We start from the raw sequence: 13929 nt of genomic DNA, 5'->3' as shown, positions 1-13929 counted from the left end.
TTGTGGTAAATGCAGAGATAGGTGGTCGGGGAGAGAATCGCCGGGCCGCTGGGATTAATAGCACCGGCTGATTACCCTCTTCAGCTCCACCCCACCGTAAGCCCTGCAACACACCTGCACAAAGGCCCTGGGGCCGTCACACTCTTCTATAACAACAGTTGTAGGTTCAGTTCGGTTAGTTAGCGTATAAAATATCAGCTGTACCGACGCCATTATTACACTGATGTTCCCCGAAAAAAGCGGGCGGAGCCTCTCTGGTGGTTGACTAATCAGAACAGAGTGGCCGAGCTGACCAATCGGAGCACACTAGGCTCACAGGGAGGGGGGGGCAAGAGCTCCAACGAGTCGTTTAGTGGAGAGAGTGAATACTGCTGAATACACATGCTTGACAGAGATGCTGTATGCGAAACCAATGTGAGTTTGGAAAATTGCACAGTATAAATCTATTTTAGTATACCTCAACAATGTAATTATGATCAGTGGAAATGGCCATGACATGGGTCCTTTAAATCCCAAATATTCCCACACCGGAGATGTGGAATTAGGTTTTGCAACCACTTCCATTTAACTTCAAATACCCCTCGAGTAAGTCACACGTTGTCTCCTGCTTGTCTCTATATTATTAATATAGTGTCCTGACCTGGCTGTGTCATGGGCTGTGTGTGAGCCCCGCCCCTCACAGCACGCCGGGCCAGCAGACACAGTGCGCCTGGCTAAAATTCTGGTCACATCCTTACAAACACGCATGTAAGCGGCAATTTATCGAGCTCAGAAAAGTTATCGAGTCCATTTTTATTTATCGTAGGATATGTCAATTTATTGATTATCGCGACAGGCATACGCATGCGCGATATTCACATCGCAGGACATGCATTTTTTTTTTTACATTTTTAAGTAGGCAAATTAACTCAAACACGTCATGTTACAATTCTTTTGCTGCTTGCTACAAAAGGAAAAGTCGCGCGGCTCTCATGTCAGGGGTACTTGAGTGAGTGACATGCAGGCTCTGCATGCACAGCAAACCACCAATCACAATCATTCTTGATCAGATCACAGCAGGATAACCGAGCTAGCTCAGCTTGTTCCTCTGATAACTTAAGATCCAGAAGTCCGTGACTAAAATCCTTCATCCGGTTAAATATCGTAAAAAAAATACCAATTGTATAGCATTAAAGTTCAAGAAAGGATGGTTTGCGGACAAAAAAAAAATGTATTTTCTTCAATTCCTGTATTTTTTCATATCGCAATATATATCGCAGGGGAAAAAGATATCGCAATGTCTGTTTTTTCCAATATCGTGCATCCCTACCATGTAGCAAGGTTTTTCTGTTTTTAGGCATCGTGAAGTCAGTATCAGGCATTTGTAACTCTTCTTGATGAGGAGATGTTAGCCAACATTGACTACATAATGGAAAAAGGAGAGCATTAAGAGAACTGTAATGGTAACCTATCTATTACAAGCTATGACAGAAACAATGATTGGAAACTTGTGTGGGAGAGAAACTCTCTCTGGAGGGAACTTTTGGATTGTAGCCTTTGCAGGCCATTGACATGCAGAAAAACCTATATAACCAACTACAGGAAAGGGAAAACCCCAAAAAGTGTAGTAGGGCCTCTATGGTTTTTTCTTTGTATTTGATGTCAACATCTGGGCCTCATGAAAGTACATTTTTTAGACCAAACTACATTTTTTTCTTAATCCTGCATTGATACAATTCACTTTATGAATTTAAAGCCTTAAGTTATGCTGAGGTGGAGGCTTCATTCTCAAGATGAAAAAGACCCTTTTAATCCCAAAGGGCACACATCTGGGATGCGCTCCAGCCTCTTGTCAGCTTTCATCGCAACACATTTATTTGAGACCATACATGATATATGTGAATAAAGATGTCTAGTCATTTGTCAGCACGCTGAGTCAGAGTCTGGCTCAAATTGGGATATCCATCATGTAAGTGGGAAAAACACCTTAATTGGTATAGGTTGAATGATGGCGCACAACTTTTTGGCTACAGCTTCACCAAAAAACAACTTAACTTGTGAAGTTTTAATTTATTTCGAGCATGTTTTTGGATTTCAGATTTTGGAATATTCACTTCTGTTCTTTTAATTTCACTCTTTTATTATAAAGTAACCATATAACCTCCATATCTTATTCTAACACTCTCCATTGTATAGTTTATTAACCCGAGCTGCATTACACTTACTTAGTGCCGAAACCCTCTAACCTTCGAGTGTGAAGATAATAAAGTCAACCCAACCACCGTAACTATGTGTGCACTGCTTTTTCTGTTTGACTGAGAGTGACTTCTGCTTCTCCCTTTCAATAATGTGTACGCCGTCTCCCCTGCACACTGCCGAGGTACTGTACCTCACTCTTTCTCACCAATTACCTGTCTGTATCTGCCTCTGTGTTGTGTGATTGAGAGAGGGTGTGAGAGGAAGAGAAAGTGATGATGTGTCCGTGTGTGTGTGTGTGTGTGTGTGTGTGTGTGTGTGTGTGTGTGTGTGTGTGTGTGTGTGTGTGTGTGTGTGTGTGTGTGTGTGCATACCTGCATAAGGGTGGTACATGTGTGTGTGTGTGAGAGAGAGAATGTGTGTCTGCGTCTCATTCTCCTGCCTCTGTTTCCCCTCCGGATCTCATGTATAATTTATGGGTCCTCTCATGAATATGCTAATTAGCCAGTGTGCAGGGAGAGGTGAGAGGGCTTCCCCTGTTCTATTCTTACATTCGTCTGATGAGAGGAAAAAAGAGAGGGATGGAAAAGAGAAAGAGGGAGGGAGAAACTGGGAGAGTGTGTGTTGCTGCCGGAGAGGAAAGGGAATGAGCGGGTGATGGAGGAAGACGAAGGGCAGAGGGAAGGAAAACGCTGGAAGGAGAGAATGTGGAAATACATTTATGAAATCCCCGGCGTTCGACACATAAGCATTGTGGCAATATGGACGGTGGCGAGCCCGTGTTGTGCTATATTGTGTTGGAGACAAATGAATCACCCATGCTGAGGGGACGTGGAGAGGCGAGATTGGAAGAGGTAGTGAGAGAAACTGAGAGATGTGAGGGGAGAAAGAAAAAAAAAGGGGAGAAATAGTTGTCATTGTTCCATCAGCATTTCATTCGTGTTTTTGAAAGGCTAGACAGGCAGGCAAATAGGGCCCGTTATTCCAGTTTCAATTGCTTCTCCCATAAATAGATGATAGGTGCCAAGTTTCTGAAGAAGCTGAAAAAAACCCTTCTGAGCACCGCTCTAGACAAAAGAAGGTGACGCAAGCCCCCTAGCACTAATCAGATAAATTGCGGAGACAGAGAGGTAGAAGGTAGAGAGATTAATCCAATAGCTAACAAACTAAACATCAAACGCCTCGTCTTCAAAGTTGCGTAACATGAAAAACCCTTTAAACCACATCAAAACCCTCACAGACAGCTGAGGGAAGATCTCACTCTCCTTTCTTCTCTCTTTCGCTTGAACTCTGACAGTCTATCTGCAAGCCCCCCCCCCCTCTCTGTCTCTCTCTCTCTTTCTGTGTCTTCGTCTCTCACACTGAACCTCGCTCACCCTGAACCTCGCTCACCCTTTCTCACCCCTTGTCTGTCTCTTTTTGTATCTCTCTCTCCACAACTATCTCCCCTCTGGAGTTCAATCATGAGTAGTGAGTCTCATGTGAAATAGTGCATGACATGCAATGTGTGTGTGTGGGTACAATCTTTATTAACAATCTTTGCATGGATGCATATAGTTGAGTCTGTGCATGTGTGTGTTTGAGGGAATATATGGCTGTGTGTGTGTGTGTGTGTGTGTGTGTGTGTGTGTGTGTGTGTGTGTGTGTGTGTGTGTCGTCTTCCCCCCTGGCACCCTCTGGGTAGAGGGAGCTTTCCAGCGGGCAGCTCATGATTCAGCATCTGCCGCCCCTCTCTTGTCTTACGTAAGAGAGCAGACACGGACTGACTGAGTTAACTGCTGATGAATGGCTGAGTTACTGACTGACCGACTGACTCAACAAACTGATTTATTGGCAATCAATTGGACCAAAAAAACGTGCTAACTTGACTGACTGTTGGGCTAAGAATGGGAAAGACAATAGACATGAAGACTGCACAAATACTTTTATTAAGAATTTTAATTGTGGTCACGATTTTGGCTTTCAACAACCAAATGAACATGATCCGACTACGACATTGATATATAAAACCATTGTACGCTCATATAAAACTGTTCCCTATGTCATATCACGGCTTCCTGAACTAAAAGCGAGCCAGCAGGGGGTTAGCGAGTTGTTTCCGCTTCATTTTCATTTCACTTTTGCACCTTGCAGCAGCAGCCTGTGAAAACGTTCCTGAAAATGCAACTGCAGTCCAGAGAAGAAGAGTTAAATATAACAGAGAACAGATGGCCATAACAAAAATGCACTTAGTTCAGCTAAAGAAGAACACAATTTTAAGTCTTATTTTGATGCAAAAATGTGTAAATTAGGAGGAAAGGAGCACAACGTGAAAGTGCTCTTTTAATTGAATGTTGTGCAAAATGTGCAGTTTAACATGGAAGTGAAAGCAGTGCTTTTATATATTAAGAAAGTGCCATACAATTATTTTCTCTTTCAAAATCATGAATATCTGTGATAAATGATTATCTCTATATTGATCAGAATAGTGTGATTTTGGTCAAGATTGTTGAGCCTTGAACATGGCTAATCAAAAAAATTATATATTACGCATAAGAAGCATAGTTATATACAACCAGCACAGCCCCTAGTAGACCCCCCCCCCCCCTCCCCTACACACACCACAACACAGACTATGGGTGTTTCTCAATCGCGAGTAAAGCTGCTTCAGAGCCACTATTTCAAGCATACTACGTCATCGTGTGCCGCCGAAGTACTGTTCCAATCTCCAGCATACTTGGAAATCTACCGAGCCCGGCGTACTCCGTTTGGAGAAATATCGAGGCTGCACATGAGTAGACTCCGCGGTCTTAAAATCCCCACAATGCTTTGCGCACGGACCAATTTCCCCAAATCTGTGGCGGAAGATGTAAGAGGCGGGGCCTCTCATATGACGCACACCTGCACACTTGCTAGCCTGTTCCACTCTTTGTTTTCCAAATGTCAGGAAGTATTCTTGCCTCGCTTCTGAAGCAAGATGCTCGGCAGACATGTGCTACCAAGCAAGCGTACTCGCGATTGAGAAACACCCGGTATCACCCCTTGCTGCTAAATACCAATCAACTATGTGCAATATGTGCTATATATATATATGCCGTTAATAACTGTGTAATTTATAACTGGCTGCTAATCCTTAGAACTGTTACAAGGTGTGTTTTTTGCATTTTGTATCTTGTAAATTGTGTAACTTGCTGCAGTTAAATACCATCATACTATGTGCAATATGTGCTATATGTGCAATATATACATTATATACATATGCCATTAATAACTGTGTAATATATACCTGGCTGCTAAATCCTAAGAACTGTTACAGGATTTGTATTTTGGAAAGTATTTTTATTTTATTTTTTATATTATATTTTTATTATATCATAACTTAGTACTTTTTTCGTAACATTAAGCTGTCTGTGGCTCTTCCCTGCTGTAACGATGCAAATGTCCCCTCTGTGGGACTAATAAAGGTATTCTGATTCTGATTCTGATAGTTTGCATGTTACCTGGGGCTTTGTGAATCAGCCTTGTTGGGGGATAGAGAAAAGAATCCACTTTAAAATAACACAGTTGAGGTGTCCTGGTTACTCTCTCTCCTCATGTTTCCTGTCAATCTGTACACTGTCAACTATCAAAATAAAAAGGCAGTTGCATAGCTCGTCAACACCAGAATCCCTGTGAGAATAAATTTTAATGTGTCCCTGTGCCAAAACAGAAAGGAAAAAAAACATCTGCCAAATTTATGCTGGAATTTACAAGCAAAAGGCAAAATAAAGGAGGAAAAACACTAGATTGTAAAACTCTGCAAAGAGAGTTGGAGGAGAGGGAGCTCCACAAGAGTACCGATGAACGTAAGGTTAGCTGGGGATCTGCACTGAAACCGCTATGTGGATTATTAAAAAATAACATTATTTCATTCAAAGAGTGTTTTCTCCTCCTGCAGGAAAGTAAAGCAAGTAAACCCCACACAATGTTTAGTCTCCAAGGGCCAAGACAGAAAGGCATTTGGTACACTTTGCTCTGATGTCTTAATCTAACTGAAACTGAGAACATGTCATAGCTTTACTGACTATCTAGTTGACTCACAGGCTCAGAGATGCTGACCAACCTACCAGTCATCGTCCTGACATGACAGCTGTCAGACTAACTGAGTCTCTGTCTGAAGCCGGACCACTGATAGATACGCCGGCTGCCTGGATGTCTGATTAAATATCTGATTGGCTGGCTGCCTGGCTGAAGTTGGTGCGAGGATGAGAGGAGAGGAGAAGAGAGAAGAGAGAAGAGCACAGAGGCAAACCGGAGTTCATTACAGTAAACTTGGAGAGGCAGTGCTGACAGGCTGGGAGAGAGTGCAGAGACGGGAAGCAATGGAGAGTGGCGTGAATACTCTGAGCTCCCCTGCTAATAGATGCAGTTACCTAGATGCTCCGGCTCCTCGTGCAGACACAATAGAACAGAGTGGAGCGTAGCAGGTTAAACACACACACACACACACAGAAAAAACGTCCACAGTGGAGATACATTTTCAGTCTGGCTTGGGAACCGCAGGGATGCCAGTTAAATCTCGATTGGTCCTTGAGCAAGGCACCAAACCCCGAATCCATGGTACCAAAGCAATGCCAGCCTCTTCACTCTGAAACATATTCACTAATTCTGCACTCACTATGTTACAGAAGTAAACAAAGGAGTCCAATGGAGGCATATCTTAGGATGTGTATTTTGTAAATTGTGTACATTTTTTTATTTTTTGTATCTTTAATATATTTGTTATGCATGCTTATTAGTTAACATTAAAGGTGGGGTAGGTAAGTTTGAGAAACCGGCTCGAGATACACTTTTTGTTATATTCCATGGAATGCTCTTAACATCCCGATAGCAATGAATATCTTAAGTGCTTTGACAAAAAATCCATAAAAAAATGTCATCTGTGGAAGCCGTAATACTGTAAAAAGCACAACCAATCATTTTAGCCGGCCCGGCTAAAATAACTGGATGGCCTACCTGCCTGTCAGCCTTCCATCTGTGCACAAACTTATCTCGTGCCCTCATTGGTCATGTGCGCGTTCGTGTGTGTTGGAGGAGGGGCTCTGTAAGGAAGTGGGAGATTTTTTCCGGCTGTGTATTTTCAAATTCTAGCGATCTCGAGCTGGTTTCTCAAACTTACCTACCCCACCTTTAAGCTGTCTTTGGCTCTTTTCTGCTTTAACAAATGTAAATGTCCCCTCTGTTGGACGAATAAAGGAATTCTGATTCTGATATCAAGTAGGGGGGGGGGGGGGGGGGGGGGAGTGTGTGGGTCCCACTGGAGGAAACACAGGGATTTTTGCCTTTGCAGACCACTTAAATGCACAAAAAAATGATGTAACACACTACAGGAAATTGTGCCCCTTTAATACCGTGATATGAGACGAGATATTGTCTCCGATTTTGGACATTGTAATATCACAAGAGTGTTTTCCTAGTTTTAAAGGCTGCATAACAGAAAAGTGATGTCAATATCTGAATTTATCAGACTGTTCAAGCTGTCCTATTATTTGCCTTTACCCACTAAGACATTATATCAACATAAATACTAATTATTGATACAAAAAAACTCATTGTATATCAGATACCACGCTAACAATATTGAGGTATTTGATAAAAAATATTGTGATATCTGATTTTTTTCCATATTGCCCAGCCGTAGGCGAGGGTAAGGTTGTGTGACTTCAACGTGTAAACAAAAAGAAGGAAAGAAAGTCAACAAGAAATGAAAAAATGTTGAAGGGAACTGGAAAAAGGAGATAGCGATCGGCAGTGTGACCTTCAGTGTCGGACTGTGGGGAGGATCAACCTCTGGGAGACAGGGGCGGCTTGGCAAAGTCACTAGCAGACAGGGTCAGGCCAAACAAACAAACACACACACACATAAATACAAAAACACACACACACACACTCACACTTCACACCCAGAGCCAGCCTGTAGCCGATCTTCAGCCAATGATATGAGGTACAATAACACCAAATGTGAGTGGGCTCCTCTCATCGCTTTACAAAAGAACACACCTCCAACAACACATGTACACACTGCACTCTGCGATTCACACATCTCACTTTAGTGGCCACAGACAGAGGGAGGAGAAGGACTGGAAGAAGAAGAGGAGGAGGAGGGTGACAGCGGGAGTGTGAGAGAGAGAGAGAGCAAGAGAAGTGTCGCCCTCTTCTCACTGATCCCTTATGCTAAGAGGGATTTGCATACATTTTTAATCAAAGCAAATTAGATCATAACCAAATTAAATCATGCTTTCCAGCCTCCCCCCTTCTTTGTCCGCCTCCTGTTCCATCCACCCACCTATTCCTCATCATTTAATTATAGTCACTAATAGGTATGGTTAGAGAAAGGAAAAAAACTCTTCACATACTGTGCTAATTGACTAAATATATGTGTGTAATATGTCTTAGTGGTAGTTAATTCGAATATATATCCCTATAGTAAGAACAAAACACAGATTTCAACAGGCTAAACTAATTTTACAATAACTCACTTGGCTGTGTTGACTGTCAAAACGAGTGCCGACATATATAGCAATAAATCAAATGGAAGCACACACACGCTAGCATGCATGTTGGCTAACAACACAGTCATCCACCACAGAAACTACACACCTCCTCCTACATTCCTCTCCACACCCTATGCTGCTTAACAGATTGGTATCAGCCCCCATTGCTGGCTGTGGCCCATTACACAATGACTTCCTACTGTTGTCCGATAACTCAATCACAACCCTTCTATAGGCAATCATCACGAGGTACGCCTCTTCGCTGTCTAAATACACTTTGCCACAAACACAATTTGTCTCGATTTCATCACCAACGAATGAGAAATACTCACAAACAAAGCAACCAACCTACATGTATGCACAAACACACACACGTTCACTATGTGCATGTTAAGTGCAGTCTTTCTTTCTCTGTCTGTCACATGCACACAAAGGGGCCTGCAGGCCTGTTTTAGATGCAGACTCCCATGTCCCAGTAAATGATATTAAAAGTCATATCATGAATAAATCAGCAGGCAGGGCCCTAACGTCTCCTCCATGACACGTCCACATTCACATACAGCGGAAAGAGGGAGAGGGAGGGACGAGGATGCCTTCACAATGCATAAAAAACACACAATGAACACTGTAAAACAGGACTGCAACCAACAATCATTTTGTTTTGTCTAACTGAAGATACATAACCCAAAAGATATTACTATCATATAAGACAAAGAGAGACAACACATTTTCACACTCAAGAAGCTGGAACCAACGATCTTTGGGCAATTTTGCTTGAAAAATGACTAATTACCTTCAGCAATATGCTTGAAAAACAAGTCAATTGTTCATGTGTTCCAATGTTTCATAAGTTCATACAAATCAAGCCTGGTTTAAATCCTATCTGAACAAAACAAGGACACATTGAGTGAGCAGTAACATTTTTCACTAACAGGCTAAACTCACCTGGAGACCGGCGCCTGCTTTAAGCCATTTCTGAGTTCCATTAAGATGAAGTTCATGGAGGCACTTTCGGCCCATTTCAGTTCTGACCTGAGGGAGAAATACGAGACACAAATCCTGGGGCTATAAACAGTCATTTCCACAGTATATTTAAAGTAGCACAAACACTTAGGAGGCCTTGTGGATTATAGAAAAAATGTTTGAATCGAGGCATTTTAACTCTAAGCATGTAAGCGCTGGATATCTAATGCTTGAGGGCGTGATTAGCAAAATGTGTTTTTTCTTAACATCTAGCAGTAGTTCTAGTTCGAAGAAACTACACAGATAACTTCAGGCTTCCTATAGAAGTGTGCAATCGCAGTTTTACTAAATATTACACTTGAATCAGGTGAGGTAGTGCAGCAAGACAATGTGCTAGCTGGCTAAAGGCTCTCATTGAAGCCTTGTGCATTTCATTGTAAACAAGTGTTATGCTATATTAATAACAATGCTCCTGCGTGTAGGGAAGGATGTTCGTAACATTTTAATGAGTGTGTGGCTGTGGCTACCTAGTTGTCTGCTGTGTTTTGTTGACATTTTTAACACTTGCAAGATTTTGTGGCTACATCATGTGTCTTACCTGTCCGATAGATATCCACGTTGAAGTGTTCTCAATTTTGGACAGTTCAGGGAGGCTGGGAATTTGGACTATCCCCAAAAGCACCGTGTCAGGCGGCAGCCCTCTCTGCATGTTCTGAAAACTTTCTTTATGGAGAGAAAAATAGCTAACATTCAATCAATAACCAATTAATTCACATTCACAAATTAAATACGATTTTTTTTTTGTATTTCCAAAAATGATTATATCTTCTCAAATGTGAGAATATGTAGCTTTTCTTTGTGTAGATTGATCATTAACTGAATATCCTTAAGCTGTACACTAGTCAGATAAAACAACAGAAACGAATATGAGATAAAGATTTTTTTCTAGAAAATACAAAATTAATTTAGAAAGTTTTTAGCAGGTTAATTATAATGAAATAAAAGTTTGGTTGCTGCTCAAATGTATTTGCAACATTTGAAATGCCTCACTGAAAATACTGCATTGTGGTAAGCTTGCCCACAGTCACAGTAAATATGTTTCCTCCTTTGATACAATGACTAGAGATAACCTGAGATGCTTTGACGTTAGTATAAACCACCATGATAAATGTGATACAGTGTATTGTAAGAAATCAATGTGAGCATGCATGTAAACATAATGATGTCCTGGGATTTTAAAAAAAACGTGCTGACCAAGTTATTTTTAGCTGCATAAGAAAATATCTTGGTCCTAAATATAGCCTAGTTTGGATTTCTGCAGGTACTAAATATGGATGATGCTAAAAGATATCAAAACATTAGTTTTCATTTATTATTATAAATGCAGTCACCGGTTGTTCTTTATGTCAAACCAGTTTTTTGTAGACAATGTGCTTGTAATATCCTACTAAATCAATTTTTAATTATCCAGTTTCTATTTAAGTACTTAAAGTGATCGATTCTGATTTATTGATGGATATAGCAGATTCTATAACTTTGGAAATATGAGTCAACTGTAATTAAAGTTTACGTGAACTGCTACTGACAGTTAAATTCCCAAGTCTTGCACACACTGCACTTAGTGACTTCTCAAGTTGTGTTCTTGCACGTCTTCTGCAGGGGGGAATGTAGCTGTCAAGGAGAAATGTATTGTCTAGGTATAACCGTATCCGGACCTCTAGTCTCCTTTTTATGAAGGTAATATTAAAAAAGACATTTCCTGGTTAGACATTACAAGAGAAATTGGCTCTTCATGTGATAAATCAAGTGAAATGATATACCAAAGTCTCATGAATCCAGCGCAGCAATCCATATTCACTTTATGCGCTGTATTATGCTCCATATTATATGCAGTGAGGTTCTGTTAATGTGCCAGTGGGTCCAATGTCTGCTTTATAAAGGGGTCAAATGTTAAGCAAACTGTATACTCCACCTTTCTATAACTGGCATTTGGTTTGATGCTTTGAATATAATCATGAAATTAAATGTTGTTTCCTCTTTCAACACATTGGTGATGTTGTGAACTTGTGCTGTATATTTTCTTTATTCCAGTAAATAAAGTTTATTCCACCGGTATCATAAAGGTGCTTCGCCAAGTATTGGTTAAAGTCCAGGTCAAAATCTATACGTAACAGTTACAGAATCTTGCAGCAAATATCTGAAAGGTTTTACAATGAGTTTGAGAGCAGAAGTGGAGGAGTCTATTGGGAGTGCTCTGTGTGTGTGTGTGTGTGTGTGTGTGTGTGTGTGTGTGTGTGTGTGTGTGTGTGTGTGTGTGTGTGTGTGTGTGTGTGTGTGTGTGTGGTGTGTGTGTGTGTGTGTGTGTGTGTGTGTGTGTGTGTGTGTGTGTGTGTGTGTGTGTGTGTGTGTGTGTGTGTGTGTGTGTGTGTGTAAAAGAGAGAGTGTTGAGTGGCGCAGAGAGCAGGGAGTCGGCTGATGGGCAAAGGCAAGCTGCCTGCAGGTTCAATCTGCCCGCGAGTCAGGCATCAAACTTTCACATCCACACATCAATTATTCAGCTCCCCGCATTGTCAGAGTGTTAGCATGCCACAGTGGCAGACGACAAAACCTGGGTGAGGAGGGAGAAGGAAATCGGAGGAGTGGGAGGGAGGGAGGGGAGAGGGAGAGGGGAGGGTTGGTGAAGAAAGAAACTGATGATTTGAGAGATGGATGGAGAGACTGTGGATGTATGGAAGAAGTCCCAAGGGAGGTTGGAGGACTACGGAGGAGAGAAAGAAGTCTGGAAAATGGAGAAACTTCTTCTGTACATATTATTTTTAAGGTGCAAAATTATTAGCTAACTGTCTTTTTGTATCTGTAATTTCACAGTTGTTTTGTTTTTGCGCAGTGCTTATTCAACTTTAATTTCACTGGAATGAATGACAGTTTTTCATAATTTTTTGACACTATAAAATTGAGCGATACATGATTCATGTGTACATTATGATAGTCTTTTCTGATTCAGTTATTTGTTCCACTAATGGTACATAATTCACATACACCTTGAACAGTTTATAGCCCATGATGGAGAGGAGAAGGGAGAAGAAAGTCTTATTTTACCCCTCAAAATTAGATGGTCTTCCATCACAGCTGTCAATTACTTAACAAATGTTTACAGTTACATAAAAACAAACAAAAACAATCACAACAATCTACATGCAGCAAAAAAAGATATCTTACTGTCTCATTATTCATTATTTGTCATAGAGATGTCTGTAGACTAAATCTAAAGATATATCAGTTTTAAAGAAGTCCATGCAAACAGATGCCTAAAGTACATTACATTACATTACATTACATTACATTACATTATATTACATTACATTACATTACATTATATTATATTACATTACATGTCATTTGTTAGATGCTTTTATCCAAAGCGACTTACATGCATTCGGTACTGTGGACAATCCCCACAGGAGCAATTTGGGGTGTAGTGTCTTGCCCAGGGACACAACGACATGCTGACTGCAGCACACTATCCACTGAGCCACGGCCTCCCTACATCAGTAAAGTATCAGTGTTGCATATGTTATAAAGTCCTATTTGCCCATGTTGCATGCTTATCACAAACAAACTGCACAGAGTGCCCGATAGCTGATAACAGGGTTCGCACCATGGCACAGGAAATGTATATTTTTCATGTAATACTGCAGTCAATTACAAGTGGGAAACAATTTGGCACTTATAACAAAAGTAGTTTCACATCAGCCGGACCATCGTTCAATGTAATTTAACTCAAATTGAATGGATATAGTGATATACTGTCAGTGAGCCGTATTCTAATTTTCACACAACCAACTTGGCATTCATGCAACCATCCAAATGACAGACACAATCAGGGCCTTACTGAAACACCCAATGGAACAAAGATATGCCAAGATAATTAGCTTATTAGATAAATGTGCCCTCCTGCCAATAAGTCAAGTCAGTGTGTCCATCGGTCATGTCGAACAGAGCAGTCTTTCCAAATTGGATATGGAAAATCGGAGAGAAATCGGACATCTGCATGGTGCAAATTTTCTTTCCCCTTTTTCAAACACATGACTTTAAACAAAGGATAGTCACAGAGGTCTTTGAATAGAATTTGCCAGTATAATCAACATGCAAATAATGTGACTTTTGCCCTAATAATATCAAAGGCAATATGAAGAATAGCTGCTCGATTGGCTACAGCTAATCGTTTCCTAATAAAGGAAAATAAACATTAGAAGCAACCGCACTGTGCAAACCTCAT

The sequence above is a fragment of the Trematomus bernacchii genome, unplaced genomic scaffold (assembly GCF_902827165.1).
Source record: "Trematomus bernacchii unplaced genomic scaffold, fTreBer1.1, whole genome shotgun sequence".
In the NCBI taxonomy this organism is placed as follows: domain Eukaryota; kingdom Metazoa; phylum Chordata; class Actinopteri; order Perciformes; family Nototheniidae; genus Trematomus; species Trematomus bernacchii.
Note: the sequence above shows the minus strand (reverse complement) of the source record.